Source organism: Chiloscyllium plagiosum, chromosome 28, assembly GCF_004010195.1.
Source record: "Chiloscyllium plagiosum isolate BGI_BamShark_2017 chromosome 28, ASM401019v2, whole genome shotgun sequence".
NCBI classification, from domain to species: Eukaryota; Metazoa; Chordata; class Chondrichthyes; order Orectolobiformes; family Hemiscylliidae; genus Chiloscyllium; species Chiloscyllium plagiosum.
The window spans coordinates 20,061,260-20,076,492 of NC_057737.1; the positions used below are offsets into that span (position 1 = coordinate 20,061,260).

At 37.7% G+C, this 15,233-nt stretch overlaps 1 protein-coding gene across 2 annotated transcripts in view; it reads left to right on the top strand.

Annotated features, from left to right (window-relative positions):
• phf12b (PHD finger protein 12b) overlaps positions 1–15,233 on the top strand; it is an 86,544-nt gene that overhangs the window by 1,417 nt on the left and 69,894 nt on the right. The gene's annotated exons all lie outside the window — the stretch shown is intronic.

Genomic DNA, 15,233 nt, shown 5'->3' on the forward strand with positions numbered 1-15,233 from the left:
GGGTGTTTCTCCCTCCCCCCCCCCCCCCGTTTCCTTGCTTTCTTTCCCAGGCTGGTGTCTGGATTTTAGGTTTGATTTCCTAGGTTTGGCCTCAAAATGTGTGGACCTGGGCTGTGTTTTAGTGGTTGCTTTCTGTACTGCAGTTGCTGCGGCTAAATGATTTTCCTGTCCTGCTCTCCTTTCTCTTCTTTCTCCCACCCCCCCGGATGTAGGGTCTGAGCGAAGCCTGAATCTGAACTTTAGAAAGGTGAAGGAAGCTATAAACGCTTAAACTATGGGGACCTCGTTAATTAGGGGAGGTTCTGCTGTCACCAGATTGAGAACCTAATTGCTACGAGCCGTACCCTTTCCTACTGCACCCCTCTTCTCCCTTGACTTTGCAATTAGGGCCTCATAAGATAAGGGTATGTGGTGGGAGCATGGGGGCACATTGACTAAAACACACTTATCTGTTTCTGATCATCATGTCCTTGTTTGATAGTTTCCTACTCACAGGCCTGGTCCCTGAGCACCCATCTAGGCACCGAGCTGGATGGCCTTCCTTTCCTTCACTTTGTGTGTTTGCAAATACGCAACATGGCGACCTCCGTTTAAATTATATTTTCGACTCGGAGCGCCATTTTAGTTGACTTCTCGGTTCGGGAGGTTAGTGTCAGATTTAAACTGAGTTCGCAAGGCTCTTGGAGGTTTTGGAAAGAAGTGTTGGAGTTCTGATGAAGCTCTGGGACACTTTTTTGTTTATTGTCTTATCATTTTCAAGATTCCTATTTTAAAAGATCTCACGGAAGTCATGTTATCCTTTTAGTTTATGGTTATACATTGGGTTTTCATGAAAGTTATTCCATTGGGTCTTGGTATGTTAGTCTTTCATTTTTCTGCCACTAATCGAGGTTTTAAAACTCCTTTTTACTTTAAATATGAGATGCTTGGATGGTCAGTGTAAATATCTCACTAACTTATTTTAAATAGAACACATTAGATTTTGACATTTATCTATATTCAGCAGGACAAGTACTACTTTGCAAGGCATACTAGCATTTGACAACAAAGTTGGGTCAAAGAGTATATCTCTTTCCAACTTGGATCAGTTTGATGTCTGAATAATCCATTAAGTTTCCACTGACATTGTTTTGTATTTTAAACTGGTTTGGTAGATTTCCAGAGTTGCTGTGGTACAAAAATCAGTTAATGGTTTTATGCCCTCTGAAAATTAACTCCATTGTTGTCATCAGTACTTTGTATCATTGTCAAGTTTTATCCAATTCCTCATTATGTTTGGAGCAGTTGGCTGTGTTGAATTTTAGAATTTTTGTGTTGCATTAAAACTGAATAGTTTATTACACGGTTGAGGCCATTGAGTATGGTTCTATGTCTAAATGTCTAGTATATTCAGAGTCCAAAGTTTTGGGAGTTCAGATTTATTTTGATATTTTAGACATGTAAAATTAACCTAATGTTTTGCTTAATTATTTCTATTAATTGTTGCGACAATATCAATTGAATGCCAGAAACTTTATAGTAAATGCGGTGGACTTGCATTTTATTTATTGCCTTTCATGACCTGATGACAACTTAGCTTTACGGCCAATAAAGCAGTGGTAGTGTAAGAAATGCAGTAGTAATTGTAACAAATTAAGCTTCACAAACAAATCTGAGAATAATCAGGGAATGTTTCTGTGATGTCAATTAAGAGCTAAGTATTGCCAAGACACTGGGGTAATTTCCCTGCTCCTCAAAATTCCATGAGATCGTTTACATCCCCCAGGAATACAACTTTAATGTTATACCTGAAAAGTGATATTTCTAATGATTCAGAACTCCTTCAGTATTGGACTGCAGCGTAAACTTTAATTTTGTGCTCAGGTCTCTTGGGAAATGAGCTTTTATCTATTTTGTGATTTTAGTATGGCTGGTAAGCAAGTAGAGCAGTGTTCTTGCATTTAATGGTATGGTCCTGGAAGATGATTTTATTTAAACTTCCCACTTTTGTGAGGTTCTAAAGATTGATAAAATTTCAGTTTCAACCAAGTTCTGATTCCCCTCCATCAACTTTGATTATTAGTAGCTCTGATATTTGCTTTCTTGCTTCCTCTCTCTGGTTACGTTTATTAACCAGTGTAAATAAACTTTGGAGTGTATTGGCAAACTTAGTTTATGTAGAATAGTGGTATTTGTTTAGAGGATGAAAATTCAAGCACTTTGTATTTTGTCCAGTGTGCCAGATTTTGAAAGCAGCATTCTTCCAAGGAGTAAATGATTGTAAAATAAAAGTCTCTAACTATTTTAGATAGATAGAGATGTACAGCGGGGTAACAGACCCTTCGGTCCAACTCGTCCATGCCGACCAGATATTCTAACCTAATCTATTCCCACTTGCCAGCACCCAGCCCATTTCCCTCCAAACCCTTCCTATTCATATACCTATCCTGATCCTTGTAGTGATTTGGTGCTTTTAATCAGCCATAAATCTGTTGTGTTTTATGAGATGAGATTAGTTTTTGCATTTAACATGTATGACAGTTTTTGAAGTTTTGTCTTAATTGGGCATAAAACCTGTTTTTCGTTTGAGTGCAGAAAGTTGCACAAATTATCTTCCTGCACCGAGGTTGCTGCTCGTAAACAATGTCAAGTTTACTTTGAGATTCCAGTTAAAAGGGTCTTTACGGAAACTTGTCAACTGGTGTGTGTTGAAGAAAAGTCTAATTGTGATTTTAATTATGAATTTCTATAAGATTGGGATGGCAGTTGTATAGATTGGGGTGTGAAAAACAGTCATTTGATTGTGTACATATGATTGTGGCCTCATTGACATGCTGCAAGGTTTTGTGGTGGTAAGGCCCCAAGCAACGTTGGGTTGTTCAGTATTGTTAATATTGTGCTACAGTCAATTTAAAGTTGATATGTTTGCTGAGGGGCTTTTCCCAAGTTCTGCTTTTCCCTTTTATCAGATCATATTCCCTAATAGTGAATTTTTGGTTATTGTTTAAAATAGATGCAACTGGCTAAACCCACAAAATGGACTGCACCACATACCATTTATTGTTTTGTTTCTCAATCTTGCAGGATGTGGTTAGTGGGTATCTGACTCATCGGTTTTGTTTGATAACTGTACCTGTAACTTAATGCCAAGTAACTTTATACAAAAGTAAAATAATGCTGCTGCTGGAAATCTGAAACAAAACAGAAAATATTTGAAATACTCAGCTGTATAGACAGCACTTTTTTGGAGATGAGCAGAGTTGACATAAATACAAAATACTGAAATCAGCACAGAGAATGCTGGAGAAACTCAGTAGGTCTGGAAACATTTGTGGAGATAGAAAAGAGTTGACACTCTGCGTCCAGTAAGACTCTCTCTCTTGTGTCTTCTGAAGAAGAGTCATACCAGATTTGAAACATTAACTCTGTTACTCTCTCCAGAGGTTTTGCCAGACCTGCTGAATTTCTTCCACGGTCTTTGTGTTTATCACAAAGTTGACATAAGAGATATTTCTTAGAAACTGCCAAAGTGGTCATTGCACATGCTATATTGTTTCTCTGTTGGTTACAACACTTGATTGATTTGGGTTTCAATGAACCAAGTAGCTATACTTATCCTTGATCTTTTCTAGTTTTTAATTTTTGCCAAATTTGGGTTTTAAATAGTGACATGATTGGGCAGCGTCAACGTGAATTAATGAAAAGGAAATCTTCTGGAATTTTTTGAGGATGTATCTTATGGAGTTGATCAGGGGCAGGAGTGGATGTGGTTTACTCAAATTTCCAGTAGACTTTCAATAAAGGATTAGCATCTAAAATTAAGTGCAAGGAATAGGGAGTAGTGCACGATCATGGATCGAGAATTGGTTGGTAGAAAGGAATCTGAGTAGGAATAAACAGGTCACTTTCGCAGTGGCAGGCAGTGAATAATGAGGTACTGCAGACATCAGTGTTTGGACCCAGATATTAACAATATGTATAAATTTAGATGGCACTAAATGCAGACGACGCAAAGCTGGATGGGAAAGTGAACTGTGAGGAGGTTGCAGTTACTTTAGTGTGATTTCGGCAAGCTAACTGGGCAAATGTATGACAGATGTAGAAGAATATGCATAAAATGTGAGGTTATCCATTTTGGAAGCAAAAACAGGAAGGGGAAGGTGCAATGAGATCTGGATGTCAGTGTATACCAATTGTTGAAATAAGCATACAGTTGCAGGCAATGAAGAAAGCATAGTGAGAGGATTTGAGTACAGGAGTGGGGATGGTTTGCTGTATAGATAATTGGTGTGACGCCTGGAACATTGTGTGCAGTTTTGATCTCCTTATCTGAGGAAGGAATCCTCTCGTTCTAGAGGGAGTGAAACACTGGTTCGCTAGACTGATTCCTGTCATGGCAGGTCCGACCTGTATGATCAGAAATTATTTAATTTAAACAATTTTTGCAGGAGTTTAGAATAACTGATTTGGTTTATGATTTGATTTATTACTGTTATGGTGCCAAGATACAGTGAAAAGCACTATCTCACACGCTTTACAGGCAGATCATACTGTCGAGTGCATCAGGATAACATTGGGTGCGGACATAAGAGATATTTCTTAGAAACTGCCAAATTCTAACAGCATTAGGCAGGTTCAATGTGGACAGGATGTTTCTGAATAGTGGAGAGTGCAGAACTGGGGTCACAATCTAAGGTTATGGAGTAGGTCATTTAGGAGAAGTGAGGAGCAACTTCCTCACAGAGAGAGTGGTGTGCCTGTGGGAGTCCTTTCCAAGGAAATGATTTGAGTCTAAAATATTGTGTATATCTTCAAGAAGGAGTTGGATATCGTTCTGAGGGCTGAAGGGCGCAAAGAAATTAGAGATCCTGTGGAAACGGGATACTGAGTTGGGCGATCAGCCATGATCATACTGAACAGTGGAGCAGGCTTGAAGAGCTAAATAATCCACTTCTTGTACTTTGTTTCTGTTGCCTTATACTGAAACTTAGAGGCAACTATTTCATGTTGCATTTGTGCTAGTTCAGTGGGATATTAATTAAAAATTGTCGACTGTGTAGTTCCCTTATCTTAAAGATGTAGACTTAACTGTGCATTTGAAAATACAACAATAGCATGGATCTGCGTGATATAGATGCTATAATTTTGAAATGGCACAAATTTTGCAATAGCAAATTTTCTTGAATGGATTCAACCAATAGAATTAGCGTACCTTTTATGCTGCCGTAAAGTTTGCAGGTTCAAACAGGAAGATATAATTTGCTGTGCCAAATATAGAAGGAAGTGCGCAGTCATTTTAAGATGCTGTTTATGATTAACTGATATAACATTTACATCACACAATACTTTCAGTAATATGATGAAAGAAGGCCAAAACATATGATGGCATTAAAAACATTTTCATCTAAACAATTGTTTAGATTTTGGAATGCAGTGCCGCAGAGTTTGATAGAAACAGATTTAATTGGGCTCTCAAAAGAGAATTCGATTATTATTTCCAGTAAAAACTTTCAGGGCTGTGAGTGAATGGATTGAGTGCGATTTTGCTATTGGAGCAAACAAGCATGGAAATGACAAGCTGACTGAATTCCCTTCTGTGGTGTAACCATTCTGTGAATCTATTCTAAATTGCTTAGAATTATAAAGATTTGAAATTTCAAATTCTGCCTCTTTACTGAAAGTGAGCATTTTTTTTAATGGCACAGGCTCTCCACTCTTAAGGGCGCAAAGTAAATTTGAGTGGAGTGATTTCATGTTTGGCCCACTGCATTTCTCGGTCTTTACTGTTATAGTTTTAGAAGCTGGAGATTAATTTTGATAATCCTAGAATAGTGTGGCACCCTTTAACTTTAAAACGGCAAGTGTTTTAGTGCTAATTGCAGAGGTTGATATGTTCTTTAGTTTTCACGCTGTGTTTTGTTTGAGTGGTGTAGAGTACTCAAAATTATGTTGATAGGGACAGTGCTTGAAGTTGTTTGTTTTAACTCAAATCCTTTAGAGGATAGGAGTTGTAATATTACAGGCTGATTTTGTGCAACTGACGGCACATGTTGATTTTGCTCAGTAATAGTAGATCCTAATTAGATGACTTCCCAATAAACATTTGCTACACAGAGGAGCAGTGGTTTTCTTAAACCTGTGTATTCTGATTGCTGAGGTCTGTAACATTGGTTCTCCTTTTTTCCTATCAAAATTAGGTAACAAAATGTTTGGCTTTATACCCTTGGAAGAAACTTTGTCTTTGGAAACACATTTTGTTGTGCAAAAGTTGTGAAGGTGAATCCCTACGTTTCTGACCCACGTCATTGCAAACAAAATTTTGACATGATTGCCACTGAAGAAATTGAAGTATGAGTCAACTAGTAAGAGGAAATGTTTAACTTTGTGGTTATGTTATGTCCTTCTCGAGGAGCCCATCTGAAGGCCTTTTTTTCACAGGACACTGACTACCATGTTTTATTCATTTGGCTTCACTGACTTGGCTAGTATTGCTCATTCCTTAATTGACCTTAATGAGGTAGTGGTGAACTGCTGCCTTGAGCAACTACTTCTGAACTATTTTGTTTGGGGAGGGTGAGGCTAGATATTGCTGTTGGGAAAGGAGTTCAGGATTTTGACTCCATGACATTGAAAGAATAATAAAATTTCAGAATGGTGTGTGGCTTGGTGAACCTGCATGTGGTAGTGGTCCCACATCTCTAATGGCCTTGCCTTTCTAGGTTGTAGCACTCCTGGGTGTGAGCGGTGCTATCTAAAGAGCCTTGGAAAATTTCTGCAGTGCATCTTGTAGATGGTGCACACTGCTGCTACTGTACATAGTGGTGGAGAGAGTGAATGTTTGTGGATTAGTCAGGCTGCTTTGTACCCGATTGTAATGAGCTTTGGTGTTGGAGCAGTAGAAAGCCAGGTATGTAAGGAATATTCCATTATAGTCGAGAATGTGGTGCTAGAAAAACACAGTAAGTCAGGCAGCATGTGAGGAGCAGGAGAGCCAATGTTTCGGGCAAAAGCCCTTCATCAGGAATATGCCTGAAACGTTGACCCTCCTGCTCTTCGGATGCTGCCTGACCTGCTGTGGTTTTCTAGCACCACACTCTCAACTCTGATCTCCAGCGTCTGTATTCCTCACTTTCGTCTAATATTCCATTGCAGTCTTGACTTGAACCTTACAGCTGGCGGATTGACTTTGAGAGTCAGGAAGTGAAGTGCATACTGCAGGAATCTGAGCCTCTGATTACTTTTTATAGATGCAGTATTTAGGTGATTAGTTCCTTTCAGTTCCAACCTTTTCTTTTTTTTTAAAAGAAACAGCCTTTTAACAAAACTGGGTAATTATGTATTTTGAATAATAAAATGCTTTTAAGAACTTTGGGTACCTATAACAGACTCCATATATTCTGTTATTTTGTAAAATTGATGCATTGCAGCTATCACCGTGGAGGTGCCCTGCTATATTGAAATGATCAAGCAAAATCCAGAAACATCATAGAGTGCTAACATAAATGGTCAGACTTCCTAAAACCCAAAAAGATTTTTTAAGGATGAGGCTTGTATAAATACGGTAGCCTGAATGTTTGAACAGTTGACAGTCCTCCCTTGGCCACTGTTCATTTGCATCATGACAGTCATGAAGATGGTGACAACTAATTGTGTTGTGAAGTTACTTTGTATTTTGCCCCTTCTGTTATGAATGATATGCTGAGCTAAAAAGACTTAATTGTTTTGATGTTTTAAAAACTCAGGTGGATAATAATGGTTTTGTCAATTTACAATAATTATATGCCATACTGGTTGAGGCTTTGTAAAAGTATTGTGGCTAAAGTAGTTAATATTTGAAGATATATTGGATCAGACAACATCATGTTTTACTGAATTTTTATTTTGGGTAGAGAGTTGGTAAACATATATTGATGCTCTTAAAAGTTTGTGATCTCATCAAGCCATTTGACAGTGTGCAATAATATAAAGAAATCGGAATATGTGATTTGCATTTATGTAGCACTTTTCATGTGCACCAGCTTTCATCGAATAGACTTTGAAGTGCAGATTCCAGTCAATTTGCACCAGCAACCCCTCTAGTTGTGATGTGATGGTTGCGGAACTATAGAACAATAATTCTGTATTGAACTAAACAAGAATATTGCATTATAAAGAATTAATTTGTTGGTTACACGAATGCCTCAATTTGTCTTTTAATATAAATTAACCCTTTTTTTTATTGGAGTTGGTGTGATTGGTCTTTTGTTCATTTTGACTTATTATGAGTTTAAGAAAGTGAGCACTATATCGGTGACTTCAGAACATTTTCCGATCTAATTTTATAGAAAATGCAGCAGCCTTTCAGTATTCTAGCTGTTGCTCTACTTTTTGAGCTTAATTCAGACTGTTGGAACCAGCAGGACGATGATCTCCATTCGTTTGAATATGTTACATTGACTTCAATGATTGACTTCATGATATCATGGCCAAAAAATTATAATGTCACCAGACTGTTGTATGACCCTAAATATTATTTTTTAGTTAGCGTTTTTTTATAGCAAAGAGTAATTGTGACAGATTGGTTGCTGTTAACTAGTATATACCAATTAGGAAAGCGCTTGTTTTGAAATGTTTAGTTTGACACTAAATTTAAGCGCATTTAATAAATCAGTTGGATTAGTGAAAGCATTAGGCTAATTTTACATTTTAACACTTCGTGAATCATATCTTGAGCAGATAAGAACAAGTTTGTCAAAATTTTTGTTTTTAGCTAATAAGCTTTTAAGTAGGATCCTGGCGCAGTTCATCAGATTGAATCGTTTTAAAACATGGCATGCATTAGGCACAGTACTGGTGAGAACAAATAATTGAAAATAGGTTTTACATTATTGTTGAGCAAGTTTTACCTTTTTAATTTAGGTCGAGTTTTTTTTAGTTGTTGAACAAACTGCATTCTTCTCGATTAGTACTTATCTGCACTATATAAAGGGCCAGACACGCAGAAAGTGTCATGCTGCAACACGCAAATCTGAAGCCTATGAGGGCGCTAAGAGTATTGGAACTTGCCTGTTTTCCATATCTTTTGAGCTGGTCGAGAGTTTTGTCAAAACCCATTTTTCTAAATGTTGATATCTTTCAATATCTCATTTGTTTGCTGTCCACGTCCTCCTCTTTGTATTACAGCCTGTTTGCAAGTAGCTGTTCTGTTTTTATATTATTAAGTATCTTGGTTCCCAAGATAAGTGATACTAAGTATTAGTATCACAAAGACAGTTGTGAAACCTGTTTCTGGACCAAAGCCTCCACCTTGTTTTCTTGGGATCTGTTCTATGGTATATTGGAGACCATATATCAAACTTTAGGTCCATGCACCTATAATGTGCAGGCTTCTCAACTTGTTAAACCTGATGAAGTTTGCTTATCTGAGTTTACATTGATGTTATTAACTTGGAGACTTAAGACGTAAAACAACTTGGGAATTTACAGAGCAGTTTTAACCCTCAAGTATTATAAAACAAAAAATGTATAAAATAATAAGACGTATAAAGAAATGATAAGTCAAAGAGAGGTTTTAAGCAGTGCCTTGAAGGACGAAAGTGAAGGAAGTTTATGGAGGGAATAGCAGAGTTGTGGCATTGAAAAGTTAATGCATGGTCATCAGTGATGAGGCTATTTAAATTGGGTAAACTGCTGGAATTTGAGATGCACCTGAGGATTGTAGGACTAATGATCGCAGAGATATGAAAGAGTAGAGTGTTGGACAAATTTTAAATTACGTAGTGCTTAATTTGACGCCAGTGTACGTCTGCATGAGAATTTAATGAGAGTTAGGTTACAAGCTTCAGAGGATAAAATGTAGGAGGTTAGCCTGAAATGTGATCACATAGTCAGGCCTAGAGGCAACAAAGCCTGTCATGAGAGTTGTGGCAGCAAAAGAGGTGAGACAGAAGTAGAATTGCATGATATTTTTGAGTTTTATGGAGGTGTAGATATGATGTTGAAAACTCCATCTTGGGGTCAAATACAATAGTGAGGTTGCTACGGTCTTGTTAAATCTTGAACAGTTGTCAAGCAGAAGGATGGATTTGATGGCAGGGTACGTGATATTGTATTAGTGCATTGAAGAAAATGTCTTCAGTCGTCTTGATGTTTATTTGGAGGTGGTCTCTGCTCATCCAGTGCTACATGTTGGGCAAGCAGGCTTGCAATTTAAAGGCAGTGGAAAGATTTGAAGAGGTGTTGGCAAGATAATGGTGTGTATCAACAGCGTATGTGTTCCTGTTACTGTATTTTTGGATGATATTAGCAAAATATCATTTGGCTGAGGGGTAGGGTACCAAGGGTAGATTCTTGGGTACACTTGCGATGATAGTGTGGAAGGAGAAACCATTAGAGCTGATGGTTTGACTATGTTTTGATAAGATTTGAACCAGGCAGATTTCAGTCCTACCCAGGTAGTTTATGATTGAGAGGAGTCCTGTCAAAGGATGCGATGGTACAGTTTACTTTTGTCGTTGTTGCATCAGATGTCATCAGTAGTTTGGATAAAGAGCCTTGTCATTTAATATGATGGGGCAGAAACCCACCTGAGGAAATCAAACATTCCAGACAATGAAGTTTCATTCCAGAAAAGGTGGGGATAGATTTGGGAGGTAACAACATATTCAGAGACTTTGGAGAGGGAAGGGATGTTGGAGATGCAATGGTGGTTTTCAGAAACGTCAAATAAACCCAGTTAGTAATGTGTTGATGACAGTAAGTTTCAAGGAGAGAGCAGAAGAACAAACAGCTACCAGTGTCAACTAACATAGGAACCAGACAAGGAAATGTGGTTTTGAATAATTTAGTGGGAGTAGAATTGAGAGAATATGAGCTTGTTCCTTCTCAAAATAAGCTTAGAGAGCAAATACAAAAAGGTATACATTCAGAGATGGGGGAGGTGGTGAGGGAAGGCCTCAAAGGAAATTTGGGCTGGTAGGCTGGAGAAAGGCAGAGCAATGGCAGAGACTACTGTTCAGATGGGCTTTGTAAATAACAAAGTCATGAATTTCTTGAATTTATTGGAGTCACAGGCATGAAAATGGACTTCAGAAGACTGTTTGTTTGCATTGAAGGAAAGAAGCTAAGTTGTTTGTATTCCAGGAAACGAACAAATCAGATGTCCTCTACTGAAGTAACAGTGAAGTTCATTTTTTCAAGGTGTAATATTTGTAAAGTTTATACTGTATAAGGTTTTTATATTAGTCTTAAGATTTCATTAACCTTAATGTGTTGAAAAGTAATGATAGATATTTTAAGGAGAATACAGGAATATATTTTTTCTGCAACCTTGATACCTTAAAATACTATACTGTCGTGTGCCTTTTCAACAGTGAAGTTTAACCAACCTAACTTAGATTGAGTACAAATTTTATGAGAAAGAAATGAGTCATTACAACAAACAATTAAGTTTCTGTTTTTCATCTCTCAAAGATTAACTGTCATTGTAATCTCATATTTTCAGTGTCACAAAGACCACCTACTTCCATTTCCAGAACGTCACTTGTCTCCAATACTTCCTCAGCCTATTTCCTGCCAAAACCCAGGTCCATGCCTGTATCACTTCAAGAATTTACTATTTCAGTGTTTTCCTGCCAACCTTCACACTCCATAAATTTAGCATCCAGTTGTCACTGTTCAAATGAGCATTCCACAAAAAATTTACTTGTCATCATTACACTAGACTGTTACCCAAAGGTAATCTAAACCTGTGTTGTTTTGTTTCTAAATGATTGAAGGCTTTTATAGTCCACATATCAAAGATTAATGATTTGAACAAATTTATGCTTTATCATTTTGTATTCTTATTTTAGATGACAAGTTGATTAGTTCTTAAAATTATCCATGTTGTGTTCTGTTGCAAGGTTGTGAAATTGTGAGCACCAATCCTTTGTCTGTAAACATCGTAGAGACAGAAATCCTCAACATTTAAGTATTTAGATTTCAAGGCATGCAAGACTGAGCCAAGTACTGGAAAACGGTAGTAGAGTTGTGAGATTGTTGGTTTTGACTGACGCAGACTCAGTGAGCCAAAGGGCCTTTTGTCTGCACTGTCGACCTTCCCAACCTATCCCTCTCCGCCCTGCGTTATCCCTCCCCTACCCTGCTCATCACCGACTATATTTATCTCCTATCCGTACAAGACTGAATAAAACACCTGTAGATTGCACAGAATTAATGTTGCATTCTTGTTAGAACCTTACTGCTTTTACATAGTTTTAAAATTATGTGCCACTTTCTATATTCGCAATGTAATACTGGTGCTGTGTGAATGTGCGTAAGACAAATACTACCTGAATCTTATCATCCCTCAGTCCTTCAAGATAAATGGAAGTCTTCTGTGATTTATGGTTTTAACATAGTTTTTGTGATTACTGTATCAGAAATTGCATGTTGCTGAATTGCATCTAGGAGCAATAAAATCACGTAGGAATTTATTCACATTATCCTCATCCTTTTTTTTTAAAATGGTGTCACATATGAAAACTGGTGCCAGGTTAGAAACAATACCTGTGCTGTCCTGACCCATTGTTGTAAAGATTGCTAGACTGTTCACTGTTCTGGCTTAGTACTTATTTTTGCCAAGGGATGTTACCTACTTTGATTAGAGACCTCTCAGGAGAAGGTATTTTTCAGTTATCTGTCTGAAATGTTTGGCATATTGTTTATCCATCTTAGTCAGTATACCATCCAGGGGGATATAGAGAAGAAGAAAAGCCTGACAGGAATTTTTCCAACAGGCAGTTGGGCACTGCCTTTACAATTTTTAATTTTTGACACTCATAAGACCACAAGATATAGGAGCAGAATTAGGCCTTCAGCCCTTCAGATCTGCTCTGCCATTTAATCATGGCTTTTTTCTTCAACCCTATTTTCCTGCCTTGTTCCTGTAACCTTTGATCCCCATACTAATCAAGAACCTACCTGTCTCTGTCTTAAACATACTCCATGTCTTGTCCTCTACGGCATTCAGTGGCAATGAGCTTCACAGATTCACTGCCCTCTGGCTGAAGAAAGTCCTCCTGTCTGTTCTGAAGGGATATCCCTTCACTTTGAGGCTGTGTCCTTGTATCCTAGCCTCTAATATTGATATTGGGTGTTCCCTTCCTGTCTACGAACTGTACTTCCTGGTATGTTTTTTATTTAAATTTCAATTTTCTGTTAACAGTTCATGTCTAATTTTAATAGGTCAATTGGTGCAGGTGCCATTTTAAGGACGCTGGGTGATTTTAGTGAGTCTTTTGGATATATGAAATACATTACATAGACAACTTTGGGATTTCCTGTGATATGTTTTTATAAGAAAAACATGAATAAAATGAATATCTGAAGTCTGAGAGAAACCTAATTTAAACCTGTCTTAATTCCTCTTGGTCCTATTAAAATGTTTTAGTGGTGTAAATCTAGACTCTGGATTTGTCATTTGGCAATCTTCATTTTCTTCCATGCACAGTTCACTCCAGTATCTGGAGTAAAGGTATTGCACAGGTTTGTTGAAATGAATCATTATCATATCTCAATTTCAGTTGAGTTTATTGCTTTATTCAGTTGAAATCTTTAAGATATTATTTGAAGATGTGCATTTCATATTAAAAGATATTAACAGTATTGACGCAGCTAGTTCCAATAGCTGCATAAAATTACTCACGTTGTATACTTTTCAATGTTGCATTAAATTTAGTTTATTTGTGTAGCTTTAATTTCTGTTAAACAGTTAATTGCGAATGAATTGACTGTATATGCCAGAACGCAATATTCTGCATCTCAGCCCAACTATGTCAATTTTCAGAAACCATTTGATTCAAAGAATCTTTTAAATATAGAAAGGCATCTCCAAGATTACAATCATGGACAAATGTAGGACTAGATATTTTGTAACAAAACTTGCCAGAGTGTTCTAAATGACTAATGTAATGTGAAAATGTGTTATCACAGCTTGGATTTAATGGGTTGGCTAAACTTCAAACTAAGGATTGATTCTAGTGTATGCTCAGCTTGTTTTAAACTGGCATGGTTTATTCTTTTTAACTAGAATCTAGGCAATGTAAATTTGGGCAGCTCAAATTGAGTCTTGGTACAAATTTTTGATTTTACTGATCAATAAATTGGGGGAAAATCTGTCTCGTTCAGATATATCGTTGCGTGGCCTCAGAACAGATGCTCTTATTTATTCTTCTGCCTTGCACCCAAGGTTGCCTTTTTATCAGAGGCTTTTGTTTTTTCTTCCAATATCCTAAGTTCTTGCTATAATTTTTTTTCAACCGTTGCTATGTTTGTCAAAGCTTTAAATGCTGATTGTCTAATAAAATGGTATGCAAAAGCCATTACTTTAAAAATAAGCTATGAACATTGTTTACAATGTATTTTAACTTCTGGAAAGGTAGTTAAGGTAATTTGCAGCAGAATCTCCATCAATGTAACTTTATGAATCAAGGCTTCTGGTGGCTGAGAGGTTAGGACTGCTTGCCTCCGTGCCATGAACCTGGGTTCAATTTCACCCTCGGGTGACTGTCTGGAGTTCGCACATTGTGTGTGGGTTTCCTCCAGGTACTCCGGTTTCCTCTCAATCCATAGATGAGCACATTAGGTGGATTGGCAATTCTGAATTATTGTAGTGTCCAGGGATGTGCAGGCTAGGTGGATTCGCCATGGGAAATGCAGGGTTACAGAGTGCGGGGTAGGTCTGGGTGGGATGCTCTTCAGAGGGTCGGTGTAAATTCGATGGGCCAAAAGACCTGCTTTCTCAGTATAATTATTCTATGACTTCTATGGCTTGCCATGGTCAGATGATTGTGACAGGGATACAGAGTCTGGGTGGGATGCTCTACGGAGGGTCAGTATGGACATATTTTCTTGCTGTAAGAATTCTACGATTCTATGCTTTAGGAAAAAGCAAAGTTGCAATGAATTAACCTGCTTATGATTCGAAGACTACTAAAAGTCACATTACAGTTGTGTTCAGAGGTAAATGTGAATTAATCCAAGAGTGTGTGTTTATGGTCCATTCATTGAAGTTGAGCCTGATTGTTTTTACCTCGTTGAAGCACAATACAATGACTGCAGATGCTGGAAACCAGATTCTGGATTAGTGGTGCTGGAAGAGCACAGGAGTTCAGGCAGCATCCAAGGAACTTCGAAATCGACGTTTCGGGCAAAAGACCTTCATCAGGAATAAAGGCAGTGAGCCTGGAGCATGGAGAGATAAGCTAGAGGAGGGTGGGGGTGGGGAGAAAGTA